The following is a 15,097-nucleotide window of genomic DNA, read 5'->3' on the forward strand; positions in this document are numbered from 1 at the left end:
TGTAAGAAACACAAGATAACGTTCAACATAGTGGGGCACAAATCACTAATACAGAGTTTAGGCTATGATCGAGCAAAACTATATATCTTTAACTAAGTAAACTTGCCTAACGTTAACCCATGGATGTGTTACCTGACACCGTATCGTTATGCTAACGTTATTGCCAACGTTAGCTTAGCTCAACTTTATCCAGACTGAATCACATCACATCGGATGTAAGATTTATACAAATAAAGCAAGATCAAGAATGTTATTGTTCTTGAATAAATGATAGGGTCATACCTCGATCAGTTCACCCAACGACGGTTTCCCCAAAGAGCCGGAGTGTGCAGCAGCAAAGTCAACCAGAACCAAAGCAAGCTGACGGCGCTCATGAACCCACTGTCGTCACGGCCGCTGCAAGAACGCGACTAGGCTCATTCATGTGGGACAGGCAGGGCCAAGAAAGACACTAACACGCTAATGCGATGGGCCATGGAAGTAGGAGTCATAGAACTTTTTCGGCATATGCGCTGCGTGAGCAACTTTCAGTGGAATGAATGGGCCGCCATCTTTGAATACCTCATCCATAGTTTAATACATCCATGGTTAGTAACGGTATCCAACTGCCATGTCATTGTAGATTGACATAATTCTGACAACTGATTGGACAGATACTCTCCAAGGAGATCGGACCCACGTGGGGAGTGGGAGACACAGATCCAAATGATCCACGGTACGCATGCGCGTCCCGAACTGTGGGTGGCGAACCATACGCCACAGGTTTTTTTCAGGAACCGTGACACCCGTAGTGCACAGATGTGTGTATACTGTTGTGCTGGTGTATATACCTATTTTCTTGTCAAAGTTCTTGTTGTTGATGATCAGACAGTGTCCTAGGCTGGGGTAGTCCATCCTGTAGCGGTTGGGGTCATGGGGCACCGCTTTACTGTCGGGCCGAGAGTCCATTTCCTGCAGGCTGCCTGGACACACACACACACACACAAGGTCTTGAACACACTTTAGACAAAGTATTTTGAACCTGAGAAGCTTGTATAACCTACTATTTCTGCTCCCTCACACACCTACTTTTAAACACGTTTTAGACGAGTAAGTGAATTTGAGGGGCTTGTTAAACCAACTTCTGCTCCATCTCACTCCACACACATACAAATATTGTCTTAAAGATGCTTTGAATGCCTCACTGAATATGAGCATGTGAATAAGGGATCATAGAAAGTAGAGCTCCTGTTGGAACACACACTGATGGGGATGAGTCCAGCTAGTTGTGCAGGTTGAGGCAGCACAGAGCCTTATGCCTCTTTCACACAGTTTTGAAGGAATACACCAACATTTTGGCCAAAAGTCTCAGGGACTATTCACGATTGTATCACAAGAAGATATATGATAGTTCCAGTGGCGTGCTGTCAAGGCCTGCAAGGCCTTCACTGCAGGCCTAATAGTGTTCAGAGAAAAGGGAAAAACGTGTTCAAGTAATGTAAAATTATAAAAATAAAAATTCTAAGCTTATTTACATCGTTCATAAATCATAATGTAAACTTACTATAGCAGTCCGGTGACTCTGCAATTGTCTCTGTTTTTTTAGCCAATCAGATTTTTTTCCTGGTGTGTCTCTAGGTGAAACTGAAATCTGTGCTCCTCCCTCAACGCCTGCATAATTTCTATTGAATCCATCCGTTCATAGAACTTGGTGTGAAGGGGGTGTGGGGGTATTTCGGATTGTCATTTTTTTTATCCAATCAAAATTTGATGTGTGTTGATTTGGGCGGGAGCCAGGCCTGCATGCAGGCCCTGGGTGACGTAGGTTTTTCGGCGGCAACTCTGGAATATAAAACGTCAGTCAGCGTAGTTAGCTTGGAGGAGTGTTAGCTAACGTTAGCTGGCGATTTGTTGGAGTAGCTTACTTTGTGTTAAAAATCATGGCAGAGGGTGGAGAAGGAGTGGATTTGGTAGCCGATTTAATGGCAAAACCATTTTCAAGGAGATCGTTTCAAGACAAGCTTGCTATCGTCCAGAATGGTCGACCTACACCGGATTTACCAGCGCTTACCCAGCAAGGGAAAGGCTTTTTGCGCCGATTCCAGTCGGCCAACTTCCAGCGTTACCCGTGGCTAACTGACTCGATGCAGAAGAACAAATTGTTTTGCTGGGATTGTCTTCTGTTTTCAGCCGACCTGTATGGTGTGTGGAACCACGTTGGATTTGGCAATTTGAGCTGCCTGAGCAAGGCAGCAACTCGACATCAGAGCACGGCAGGACACCTCCAAGCAACTGTCATGCTGAAAACGTTTGGGGACACAAGGGTTGACTTGCAGTTGGATGAACAGAGAAGGAGGGAAACTGAAATGCACAACGAAAGGGTAAAGAAAAATCGGGAAATACTGAAAAAGCTGATCAACTGTGTGATGTTCTTGGGGAAACAGGAGCTCCCTTTTAGGGGTCATGATGAGGGAAAGGAATCTGCTAATCGTGGCAACTATGTGGAGCTGCTCTCATTTTTAGCTGAATATGACAAGGATCTACATTATCACCTCTCCACCAATAAAGTATTCACTGGCACATCAGGAAAAATACAAAACGATCTTATCACTGCCATAGCTGATGTGATGGGAGAGGAGATAAAACGGGAGATCAAGAAAGCAAAGTTTGTAGGAGTTATGGTGGATGAGACCACAGACGCCAGCAATGCGGCCCAGCTGTCTCTTGTGCTCCGTTATGTGACAGACCATGGTGTAAAGGAGAGGTTCGTCAGGTTTGATTATGTCACCACCGGGAAACGGGCAGATGATATTGCAGCTTTGATTGTTGGATTCCTGGAGGAGTATGAGTGCTTAGACAAGGTTGTGGCCCAGTGTTATGACGGTGCCGCTGTTATGGCCTCAAGTTTAAATGGTGTGCAAGCCAAAGTGAAAGAGAGAGCTCCTTTGGCCTTATTCATCCACTGTTATGCACATACATTAAATCTGGTTCTCACACAAGGAATGTCCAAGTTCAGAGAGTGCAAAATATTCTTCTCTACTCTCAACGGTCTTTCTGCATTTTTCTCCCGGTCACCTAAGCGCTCCCAAGTGCTTGACGAGATTTGTCAAAGACGGCTACCTCGTGTGGCACCAACAAGGTGGCTCTACACTTCGCGACTGGTTGGCACCGTGTCTGAGAAGAGAGATGCCCTAAAGGAGGTGTTTGAACACATAGTAGAGCATCATGGCGAATATGACAGCGATACTGTAAACAGCGCCGATGGATACATTACACATCTGGAAAACTTCGAATTCAACTTCTTGCTCTCCACTTTCTCCACTTTTGGACTGCTTCAGAACAAAGCCCTGGATATCCAATTCTGCTTAGACAGAATCAATGAGTTTTGTCAGGCCGTTGAGAGGGAAAGACAGCAATTTGGTGACATCTATGAGTCCACTGTGCGTAAAACAGGTGCGCCAAGCACAAGGAGAGCTCATGCCCAAGAGGACATCCAGGCAAAATACCAACAATTACACAGTGACATTTTGGACAGCATTCTCAGCCAGACAAGGAACAGATTTAAAGACCATGAGAGACTTGCATTCCTTTCTCTCCTTGACGCTCAGCGTTTCCAAACATTCTGGGAAACATTCCCAAATGAGGCCTTCCAGAGCCTTACGCAGAGCCACGGAACCCTTTTCGACTTACCGCGGCTGAGAACCGAGCTCACTGTTGTGTATGCCATGCCCGGCTTCCAAGGGAAAAGCCCCGTTGACCTCCTGTCTTTCCTTCAGCAAAAAGACCTCAGCGACAGCCTGCGTGAACTTTACGCACTCACCTGTTTGGCTGTAACAATTCCAATGTCAACTGCGTCTGTTGAGAGGACCTTCTCAGCGCTTAAACGTATAAAGACGTATTCAAGGAATACAACAGGACAGGGTCGACTCTCAGCACTGGCTACCATTGCCATTGAAAAGGAACTGTTATTGGACATGAAAGCCAAGAACGAACTTTATGACCGCGTAATTGACCGCTTCCTCCAAAAAGAAAGGAGAATGGATTTCATCTTCAAGTAGAACAGCACTGGTGAGTTCATTTTATGCTTCTTGTGAATTTACGCCCATGATTAGCTCAGGTGTTAAGTTAAGACCCAGCGGCCCGGCTGGTTGTGTACTACTGTATGCGCGTTTTCTTGTGCACCATTTGGAACAGTTTTCTTTGCGAGAGGATTGTGCGTAATGTGTGGATGAGTAGGCTACCACTTATTCATTCATTGATTGCTTTTGCTACTCGTGCCTCATTATGGTGTTTCAGTTTCAAGGTGAAATAAAATGATTTAGTGATGGTCGGTGTGTCATTTGGAACAGATTTCTTTGATAGAATAATTATACTAAAATCATGTGTACTAGTGCATCATTGTCCTTTGTCCCGTAGAATTTTGCTTCAGTCTTACCAGTCTTACTTAGTGTTCCAGTGGCCCGGTTGGAGAGAGAGAGAATGACTGTGTGTGTGTGTGTGTGTGTGTGTGTGTTTGATGTTGCACAAGTAATATGTCAGTGGTAACATTGTTTCTCCGTGCGTAATAGTCTGGTGCGGTGATAGCGGTTTGTGTGGCATTAGGATTTTTTGGGGAACCCATTGAAGGCCTAGGTCTCAAATGCACGGTCCGCTACTGGATAGTTCCACATCTGTGTGTTCAGTATTTAGTACTTATGTGATTATGCTAAATTTGTTTGCTTTTAAAATATGTCATGGAAAGGAGTGTGCGACTTTATTTTTCTTTCTATTTTTAAATTTTTTTTAATTAGCTTTTACAATCCACTACATACAATACGCTAATGGATTACCATGCACTGTGGCAAAAAGCTTATTTGCCACAGTGCACAGTGTTATTTAATTGAGGTAATGACACAGGAAATTTCTTATGGCAGTGTAAATGGGCAACATTGCCTTCAGCAGGGAAAATGTGGTCACCTGAGATTGACGTTATGGAGAACATTGTTATTTGTATCCATCACTTCTTAGTTCTAAAGAAGGGACAGCAATTGCCACCTGGGAGCCATACAGTAAGGTCGGTGACCCAATATTGCTGCTAGCCCATAGTTGCTAAGTTACTGTGATAAGCTTATATTTTCTTATGTAGACTTACACTGTTTACTTCTACTTTCATCAAACGTATGTCAGTGTACAGCTGCTACCTCTCTGAGGATACTTAGCCTACAGGTATTAGATACAATAGCTTGTATTATTGTGATAGCAGATACAAGTCTAAGTAATCAGACAGTTGTCAGTGTACAGTAATTACCTCTTTGAAAGGCGTCCACAGTGTCCCCCTGGCTCCCAACATCACCGTCATCACCACCCGCTGACATGATCCTGAAGACATGAATGCAGAACAGGCAGTGATGTAGCTGGAAATAAAAAGCTGGATAAACCATCATCTCCAGTCGGTGATCATCATGATGTATACTAGCGTTTATAGTTAAAAATGCCACATATTATAGCATTTTTCATTACTATTTTGACATCAAACATTAATATGGGTGTTCACTTATTGAATTTGACGATTAAATACAAAGTAATTGGTTTAAAACAGTATTTATACATGTTTAAAATATCGCGCTTTTATTTTGAAGGCTAAACGCCTGAAGCGTTATTTTCTGTTAATTTGAACCAGCAGAAGGCATCTCTCAGAGCCATTGCTCTGGTCCCACTTCCTGTTACCTTGAGTGACAACGAATACATCCAATCAGTAACAACAAAGAAAGGACCTACCTTTTCCGTTTTCTGTGAAATGTTGAATTGTTTTCTCTTTTGCCGTTGTGTTTTGTGAAATGTTGTTGTGTTTTGTGAAATGTTGTGTTTTGTGAAATGTTGTTGTGTTTTGTGAAATGTTGTTGTGTTTTGTGAAATGTTAATTTGTTTTGTGAAATGTTGTTGTGTTTTGTGAAATGTTAATTTGTTTTGTGAAATGTTGTTGTGTTTTGTGAAATGTTAATTTGTTTTGTGAAATGTTAATGTTTTGTGAAATGTTGTGTTTTGTGAAATGTTAATTTGTTTTGTGAAATGTTGTTGTGTTTTGTGAAATGTTGTGTTTTGTGAAATGTTCATTTGTTTTGTGAAATGTTGTGTTTTCTGAAATATTGTTGTGTTTTGTAAAATGTTGTGTTTTCTGAAATGTTGTTGTGTTTTGACCCTCAGGGCCACTGTATACATGGGCCACATCAAGGCTGTAGCCATGGAGTCAACATTGGGGGGTCTGGGGGTCTGGGGGTCTGTCCCCCCCCACCCCACCCCACCCCCACAGAAAAAATTCAGAATTTGAAAACTCATTTCCTTCTAAAATATTTAAAAATTCACTAACACATGGGATGAACTTATTTATTTTTTACAATAATGTCTAATAGTGTATTGTATTACATTGCTCTGTTTTTTCTTTTTTCCCTTTTCTTGTTTCATTGAATGTAATGGCAGAGATTAGGGATTAATAAAGTACAACCATAATCTTAATCATATAAACAGAAATCTATGCATTGTTATATGAAGACAAGTCCAGATATTGTGGCCAAGGTTTAGCAAATTGTTGTTTTTATTTACATATTTACAAGTAAACTTGGGTGGGCAGCAGGGGTGTTTGGTCTGCTCTGCTCTCCTCTCATTTTCTCCTCTCCAGCCCTCTCTCCTCCTCTCCTCTGGTCCTATATTCTCCTCTCCTCTCCAGTCATCTCTTTTCCTCTCCCCTGCTCTCCAGTCATCTCTTCTCCTCTCCTCTCCTTTCCTCTGCTGTCTTCTCCTCTCCTCTCCAGGTCTCTCCTCTTCTCCCCTGCTCTCCGGTCATCTCTTCTCCTCTCCTCTCCTTTCCTCTGCTCTCCTCTAAACAAGTGGTGTTTCTTGCCATGATGTTCAGGAATGGATTACTAACCATTTCTGATCTGAATGGCAATGATTATTATATCAAGAAACATTGACTCATCTCTTGTCCTACTGTATACTTCTATCATCTGACTGGTACTCATTTTCTCACTGCTCTCAACTTACTTTTCTTCTTTTCTGAGGCTGCCCAAAAAACTGACAAATGTCACTGCCACCCTTCCTCTTCCTCTTCCTCTTGCTCACACTTACTGTGACTGAAAGCTGACTAATAAAACTGCTTGCACTTTAATCAAACACTAAAAATTCTATTTATAATAATATACAGTATACTATACGAATATGCAATAAATGAAAGCTACTACTGTCTACATAAACTACACATGCAGCGCAACATAAATGATTGACACTTTACTCAGACTTCACGTGGGCTTTCTGACAAATAGAGAGTTCCGCTGTCCCCCATGGGGGGACAGCGGAAGGGGACAAACTGCGACTTTCTTGACTTGCAAAATTATCATTTAAATTGACAAAACATCATATGTGTAATTCATGGCACAATTCAAACGGGATCAAACAATTATTTGTCTCTCGCCGTTGACTACCGTACATATTTTTTCCGAAATAAGGTCCCATGGTGGTCCACCAGAAGGGGAGGGACTTAGGCTCTCTATATAACGTAATAAAGACCTTAACGTTAGTTGAATACGCCCGTGAGCACCATTGTTGGTCGCTGGGTGAATGTGTGGCTAATTAACTTTGCAGAAGTGTGGAGATAGGTCTGGCTATGCGAGACTACTTTCCAGGTAACTTAGCTAACGTTAGTGATGGTTGATTGATTATCACTCGTAAATCGGCCCGTTTTCACCAAAAACGTTTGTTTCCAATCTCGGAACCAATCGTCTATCGGTCTGACGACGGTTAGACTCGTACTAAATATTATTTATTTCCACAATTACAGTTCCAGCGCAAAATGACATTGATTGTACCTACCCACAGCGGTCGAGCACCGGCTTCTGCTGGGGTACGGCAACACCACTTGGACAAACCACACACAGAACTGCAGTAATACTAGAACCGGTAGTAATAATTTGCTAATGATTATTTCGGACGACGGTGCGTGGTTGCCTGTCGTAGCATAGCAAAAAAATATATATATTTATGTTTTTTATATCAATATATTGGGGGGGGGGGGGGGGGGGGGGGACATTTTGAGCATATTTGAATATTGGGGGGGATGTGTCCCCCCCAATATATATTATAATTATGGCCTTGGGCCACATACAGGGAGAAATTGATGTTAAGTCTAAGCCATGAATTCAATAAAGTAAGTCATCTCCAAATAACTCCTCAGATTCAACGTAGCCCCAAACTAGAACATCTTATCACGTCCTGAAAACCGCCTCCTGAAAAATATGGAGTTTGGTGTACCAGTCTCTCCATAAGAGACAACAGTACATATTGGGGCTAGTAAACATTAAATACACGTTTTAAAAAATCTATATAGCTAAGGCATTTTGTTGTGATAGCTCAGATATCTGCAGTAACTTTTTGAACAACAATGACAATTCCAAAGTTATCTTCACATCCAGACTTTCTTCAGGAAACTATTTGTATCAAGCATACGTTACTGATTAGCTCACCGGTTTTACGAGTCCTGTCATTTGCTCATTCATACACATTATCAGATAAACTGTCAATGCCATGCAAAAACAATAAAGCCGTATATCTCAATTTACCTACCGTTTGGTCCGAGATAGTCGTAGAAAATGGATATTAGCTGGTCTCCACCAAGATGAAATGTACAACTGTTCAAAGTGCAGGTGTGACACGTCTAGACAATCAGAAACAGTACTGCTTATATGGGCGGGAAGAACTACAGCACCTTGACCACATGGAGCAGATGATTGGTTCAGAAGCTTGTCTGGCATCGTTGCCGTCAAGCCTTTGATGTGTCAGCGCAGGTGTATGATTTTCAAGTACCGCAAACAGGCTACTTGACTTTGGTAACGCTCAATAATTTTCAGTCAAAATAGCTTCATGGGCCACATGTACGGAGAAATTGATGTCAAGTCCAAATTATACTAGGTACTTGATAACCGTAAATAAATGCAGACAGATGGATGAATGCATCATCTCTAATTACAATTGGGTTTAAATTTCAGCTGTGAAGTAAAGTAAACAAAGTAGACAATGTAGAGCAATAGGCCTATAAGTGATTATTTCTTTCAGTAGACTACAGTAAAGCTTACAGGAACTCCAAACTGACAAGAAAAGTTTGAATAAGAAATGCACAAAACGAAAGCGCAACTGACCAGAAGAGACCAGCCTGGTTCCTCCTCTGAGTTGGTAACATTATATGGCCTAGTTTATTAGGCTACTGTATGAGGTTATCATCTGTCTACTAATTCAAGGAATCTCTGTCTGTGTGAGTGTGTGTGTGTGTGTGTGTGTGTGTCCGTCGCATATCTCGAGAACCGTTCGTCCGATCTACTTCACACTTGGCGGGTGTATTGCTGGGGACCCAAGGACATGCAGTGTCGGATTTGGTGCAATTTGGACACGCGACACGTTCAATATTAATAAACTGTGAATAAACAAGCGGACAGCGCTCTGTGCAGCAGCGGGGCTCAAGCGGTACGGGCACACGCGGTTCTCGAGAAAGCTGCAAGCAGCAATCGGCCCGTTCCGGACAGGCACGTTTTGAACGGGCACTGCACTAGTCTAACTATAAAGCAAGGAATCTCTGTCTGTGAGTGAGTGTGTGTGTGTGTGTGTCCGTCGCATATCTCGAGAACCGTTCGTCCGATCGACTTCGCACTTGGCGGGTGTATTGCTGGGGACCCGAGGACGTGCAGTGTCGGATTTGGTGCAATTTGAACACGCAACACGTTCAATATTAATAAACTTTGAATAAACAAGCGAACAGCGCTCTGTGCAGCAGCGGGGCGAACGGGCACTGCACTAGTCATGTAAAACCTGCAACTTCACAACACAAAGTGACAAAATGGCAGCATGGTACGGTGGTGAAAACCCTGGGACCAGGACCGTGGTTGTGTTGTGCGCGTTGATTCATTTTGAAGAATCTAGACTTTGTGACAGCAAGACATCGAAATGCCATTTCCTTATGACCTTCAGTGAAGTATATCACCCAGGCGTGCCTCCATCACAATGTTTGTGTTCCTAAGAAAAATGAATCAGTGAGACAAAACCAGGATCAACAACACTGCCACACCTCTTTGGCAAAACTGTAGCAATTGATTGAGCAATATTTAAGAAACAGCACACAACAACATTCTGCAGAATCCCTTATCTGCTTTAAGCTTTTACAGACAGATGTCTAATTACACCAAAGCACTTATCTAACCAAAGGGTTAGATTCGTTTTTTTGTTAACTTTGTATGAGTCATATTTCTTTCAGGAGGTGTTGATGAAAAGATTAGGAGTGGAATAATATTCTCAGGAAACTTTTTGACACCCACTTTCATTTCAACTATTCTGGTCCACACACTCACTCACACATACACACACACACACACACACACATATGTTCATTCTAACATCTAATATCTAACATCTGTCATGTCTTTGTTGCTCTTTTTTTTGTGTCTCTCTTTTCAGTGTTTAGCCATGATAAATCTGGTTCAGTAGAATTAAGTACCATCAGCAATTTTAATATCTGTGTTCTTTATTGATATGTTGGCATGAAACCTGACACACATATCAAATTCAGATGTTTTTGAGCACTGTGGTCTTTTCCAGCATTGCCTTGCTTCACATTCATACAGTTTCACATATATTTCCCACCTGGATGCTGAACAGTATCACAGTCGTCTGCTGTCGGCTACTGGACAGCTCAAATGGAGCAGTTGGAGGTAAGGGGTATTAAGTAATCTATGACTTTTATAGGATCACTATGTAATTCAACATTGATAAAACTTGTTTCTTCCTCCTTCACAAGTCTCTGGCACAAGTACATTGCACAAAGGCCTATTGACAGAGGAGAGAGCATTCACAAGTCATTCACTTTCTGCGCCTAGATATTTACAGCCGCTCCTTCCTGGTAGATTAAGCCTAATGTTTGCCAATGCTCTTGCTTTTGCTTTCTTCTACTGATCCAATGATGAGAGCAAATTGTTCTTGAATTAATAATTAACTAGTGCAGTGCCCGTTCAAAACATGCCTGTTCGGAACGGGCCGATTGCTTGGCCTCCGGTATTGCTGCTTGCAGCTGTTCGCCCCGCCCCACTGCTGCACAGAGCGCTGTCCGCTTGTTTATTCAAAGTTTTTAATTTAAGTAATTTTAGTAATTTTGAACGTGTCGCGTGTCCAAATTGCACCAAATCCGACACTGCACGTCCTTGGGTCCCCAGCAATACACCCGCCAAGTGTGAAGTAGATTGGACGAACGGTTCTCGAGATATGCGAAGGACACACACACTCACTCACAGACAGAGATTCCTTGCTTTATAGTTAGACTAGTGCAGCGCCCGTTCAAAACGTGCCTGTCCGGAACGGGCCGATTGCTGCTTGCAGCTTTCTCGAGAACCGCGCGTGCCCGTACCGCTTGAGCCCCGCTGCTGCACAGAGCGCTGTCCGCTTGTTTATTCAAAGTTTAGTAATATTGAACGTGTCGCGTGTCCAAATTGCACCAAATCCGACACTGCACGTCCTTGGGTCCCCAGTCCCCAGACTTCACCAGTGAGACTAAACTGCGCTTGAACCGTAGAAGCAGTTTACGGCCTTCCATTGGTTGATTCTGCTGCCAATCAAACGTGTCTGCGCTCCTATTGGCTAGTTTTACTGCCTCCGCCTCTGTTTTTTTCTCCTGTGTGTGCTCGTTCTTCTCTCTCGGGCAGTTTAACTGAGCGGGGCGCGTGCCTTTGCCCCGCTCAGCCAGTCAGAGCCCTGAAGCCCCGCCCCGCTGTGATGTGACGGTGTTTATATCACTCAGACACAGAGCTGAGGGGCTTGCTGTTCGCTTGTTTAGTCAAAGTTTATTAATATTGAACGTGTCGCGTGTCCAAATTGCACCAAATCCGACACTGCACGTCTTTGGGTCCCCAGCAATACACCCGCTAAGTGTGAAGTAGACCGGACGAACGGTTCTCGACATATGCGAAGGACACACACACACACACACTCACTCACAGACAGAGATTCCTTGCTTTATAGTTAGACTAGTGCAGTGCCCGTTCAAAACGTGCCTGTCCAGAACGGGCCGATTGCTGCTTGCAGCTTTCTCGAGAACCGCTCATGCCCGTACCGCTTGAGCCCCGCTGCTGCACAGAGCGCTGTCCGCTTGTTTATTCAAAGTTTAGTAATATTGAATATTGTGTCCAAATTGCACCAAATCCGACACTGCACGTCCTCGGGTCCCCAGCAATACACCCGCCAAGTGTGAAGTAGATCGGACGAACGGTTCTCGAGATATGCGAAGGACACACACACACTCACTCACTCACAGAGATTCCTCGCTTTATAGTATGTTATACAATAGTTAGTTCCGGTCGAGCAATTTGATTGGACAAGAGGCATTCCATGAGTGCTGATATACAGTATAACAGCACTGGGACGCTGTACTGTATGTATCACTCCACTTCACAGGTGTTCTAATGTAACCTTGATTAGGCTGCATTCACACACAGCGTTTTTCTGTGCAAGAAAGCTCTGCCTGGAGCGCTTCTTTTGAGGAGAAATAAAAAGCGGATCACGACGTCATCTGACGTTAGCTGAGTAGCTGGCTAGCTAACCAGCTGGTTAGCACTTCTAGCAGACAATACACAGTGTTGTGCAACAAACAAATGCTTACCAGATATTCCCAGTACACGTCCACACACAACTCTAACTTCATTCGCACCTAGTAGCGACAGCGATATGGATACATTTGACCTTAATTATGAACGGTCGGCGGAAGATTGGGAAGAAAGTAAGCTGAAATCGTCTGTGCTAACCTCAAAGTAGCTACCTTAGCTAGCTTGCAGTCGGGAAACAGTTTACCTGTTGCTTGGCAACACTTGGTAGTGCAATCCTGAGGGAACTGTTTTTGTTGGCGGAGACAAATAACAGACAAAAATCATCTGTTGTCTCAAATGACTTTTAAAAAATTACTATTATTACTTGATGAATAGCTTTGTTTATACAACTGTTGTATAAAAGCAATATCACACTCGGAGCCTATATACACTAGTTAAAGCATTTTTGTAGTAGCTCGGGTATCTGCATTAACTTTTTGAACAACAATGACAATTCCAAAGTTATCTTCAACTCCAGACTTGCTTCAGGAAACTATTTGTGTAAAGCATACTAATTAGCTCACCGGTTTTACGAGTCCTGTCCATAGACTGTAAAAAAAAAGATGGACGTAGTGAGTGTGACATCACCCATAGTTTTCTGAAGGGCCGTTTTGAAAGATTGGGTTTACAATCGCCGCTATTTTGACACTTTTTGGAGCCAGCGCAGCCAGAGCGAAGCCTGTCTATCACTGGACAGGCGACCTGTCAATTGCTAGGAAAACAACTCCATTTTATAACCGTTATATCCCGGTGGTGACAGTTATTTTGAAAATCACCATATGGACACATATTACAAGAAGTTAAAAATAGCTATTGAGACCATAACCTCTTGCCAAAAAAATTTGACTTTACATTTTGAGTGAGAAGTTGGGTTGTGGTCATTGGCTTACATGGAGTTGGGCGGTTTGGAGTCTTTTTGAAGTCGGCCTCTAGTGCACGTTAGAGGAATTGTCGCCTACTGACACTTCCTTTTTGGCTTCAAAATTCACCCGTGGTGTTGGGCACTTGGTACAAGCAACAAGACGCAACAATGCTCAGTCATACACGTTATCATAGTAAACTGTCGGTGCCATGCAAAAACAATAAAGCCGTTTAAGTCAATATACCTACCATTTGGTCTGAGATAGGTGCATAATATTAGTATTGGCTGGTCTCCACCTATGTACTGGTCCAAAAAGAACAAAGGAATCATTTTGAATGAATCATTCTCGAGCTCGAAACATACAGAGTCTGGTACGTACTGGTTTCTCCTACTTTGAGTTTCCATCAAAGCTCAAATGATTGAATGATCGCCATGTACCTTAACAAAGACATCGCACTTTCAAACCCGCTCTTTGGGGAAGTAGTACATTGTTGAGCGAGCCGTTCATTCGGGTTTTCAATTTCACTTTCAAATCACTATCTGCAAGTTGTCCGAGATGAACAGCACCTCGAGCGTTTGATACTACTTCCGTGTCAAGTCGTTTGAGTATTGAATATACAGGTTACGTACGTACTGAAACTCGAGAACCCGAATGAACACTCGCTCAACAATGAGGAAGTCGCTAGTACATTGAGCGAGCCGTTCATTCGGGTTCTCGAGTTCGGAGTTTCAGTACGTACGTAACCTGTATACTGAATACTGGAACTTGACTCAACTCGGCAGCAGTACTGAATGCTAGAGTTGCTGCTCGTCGCCGACAGCCTGCAAATCACAGTGCCTGCGGTACTTTACCATAAAAGAACTACTGTTGTTTTTTTTAGAGGGACTTTAAGTTGATAGACATGTTTTCACTGAAAAAACAAACAATATTGTTTGTGTTAGTATGACAACCTAGTGTATTGCGGTTGTATAGTTTTGTGTCATTTGCCAACTTGTGTTTTTCCCGTTGGGGCTTGCAGTACTTACATACTGCTTTGTTTCGCTCATGTGCTGGTATACTGAAAACTCGACACGACATGGCAGTAGTATCGAACGCTCGAGATGCTGCTCATCTTGGACAGCCTGCAGATACTGTCTGCTCAGGGGCGGTCTTACCATTAGGCAAAGGTAGTCGACTGCCTTGGGCCCCGGAAGCCAGAGGGCCCCACAGAAGACAAGAATAGAACTAATGTAAACTTATTTTTAATCAATATAAAAGAAATGTACACCCCTCTCTTTGTTACAATAAATTATTTCAATCTTGAAATACCCCCCCCCCCCCCCCCCCCAATCACTCAGGCTATAGTGGGCTATCTAGTGTGATTTTGCCACTTGTCTTTAAGCTCATTTTGCTTGCCACTACATCAGTATCTGAGAAAGAAGTAACAAAAAAAAAAAAAAGTGCCATTGCATGCATACTTTTCTCAGCCCTAGCTTGAAGGTAATATATACAAAAAAAGGATGGATTAAAATGGGAGAGAGTTGGGATTCAGGGGCCCCCAAATCACTATGTCCGCCCCTGTGTCTGCTGTGTTTGCCCACTGCCCAGGTAGACACGCTGCTGCGGTTT

This window comes from Centroberyx gerrardi, chromosome 16 (assembly GCF_048128805.1).
Source record: "Centroberyx gerrardi isolate f3 chromosome 16, fCenGer3.hap1.cur.20231027, whole genome shotgun sequence".
Lineage (NCBI taxonomy): Eukaryota > Metazoa > Chordata > Actinopteri > Beryciformes > Berycidae > Centroberyx > Centroberyx gerrardi.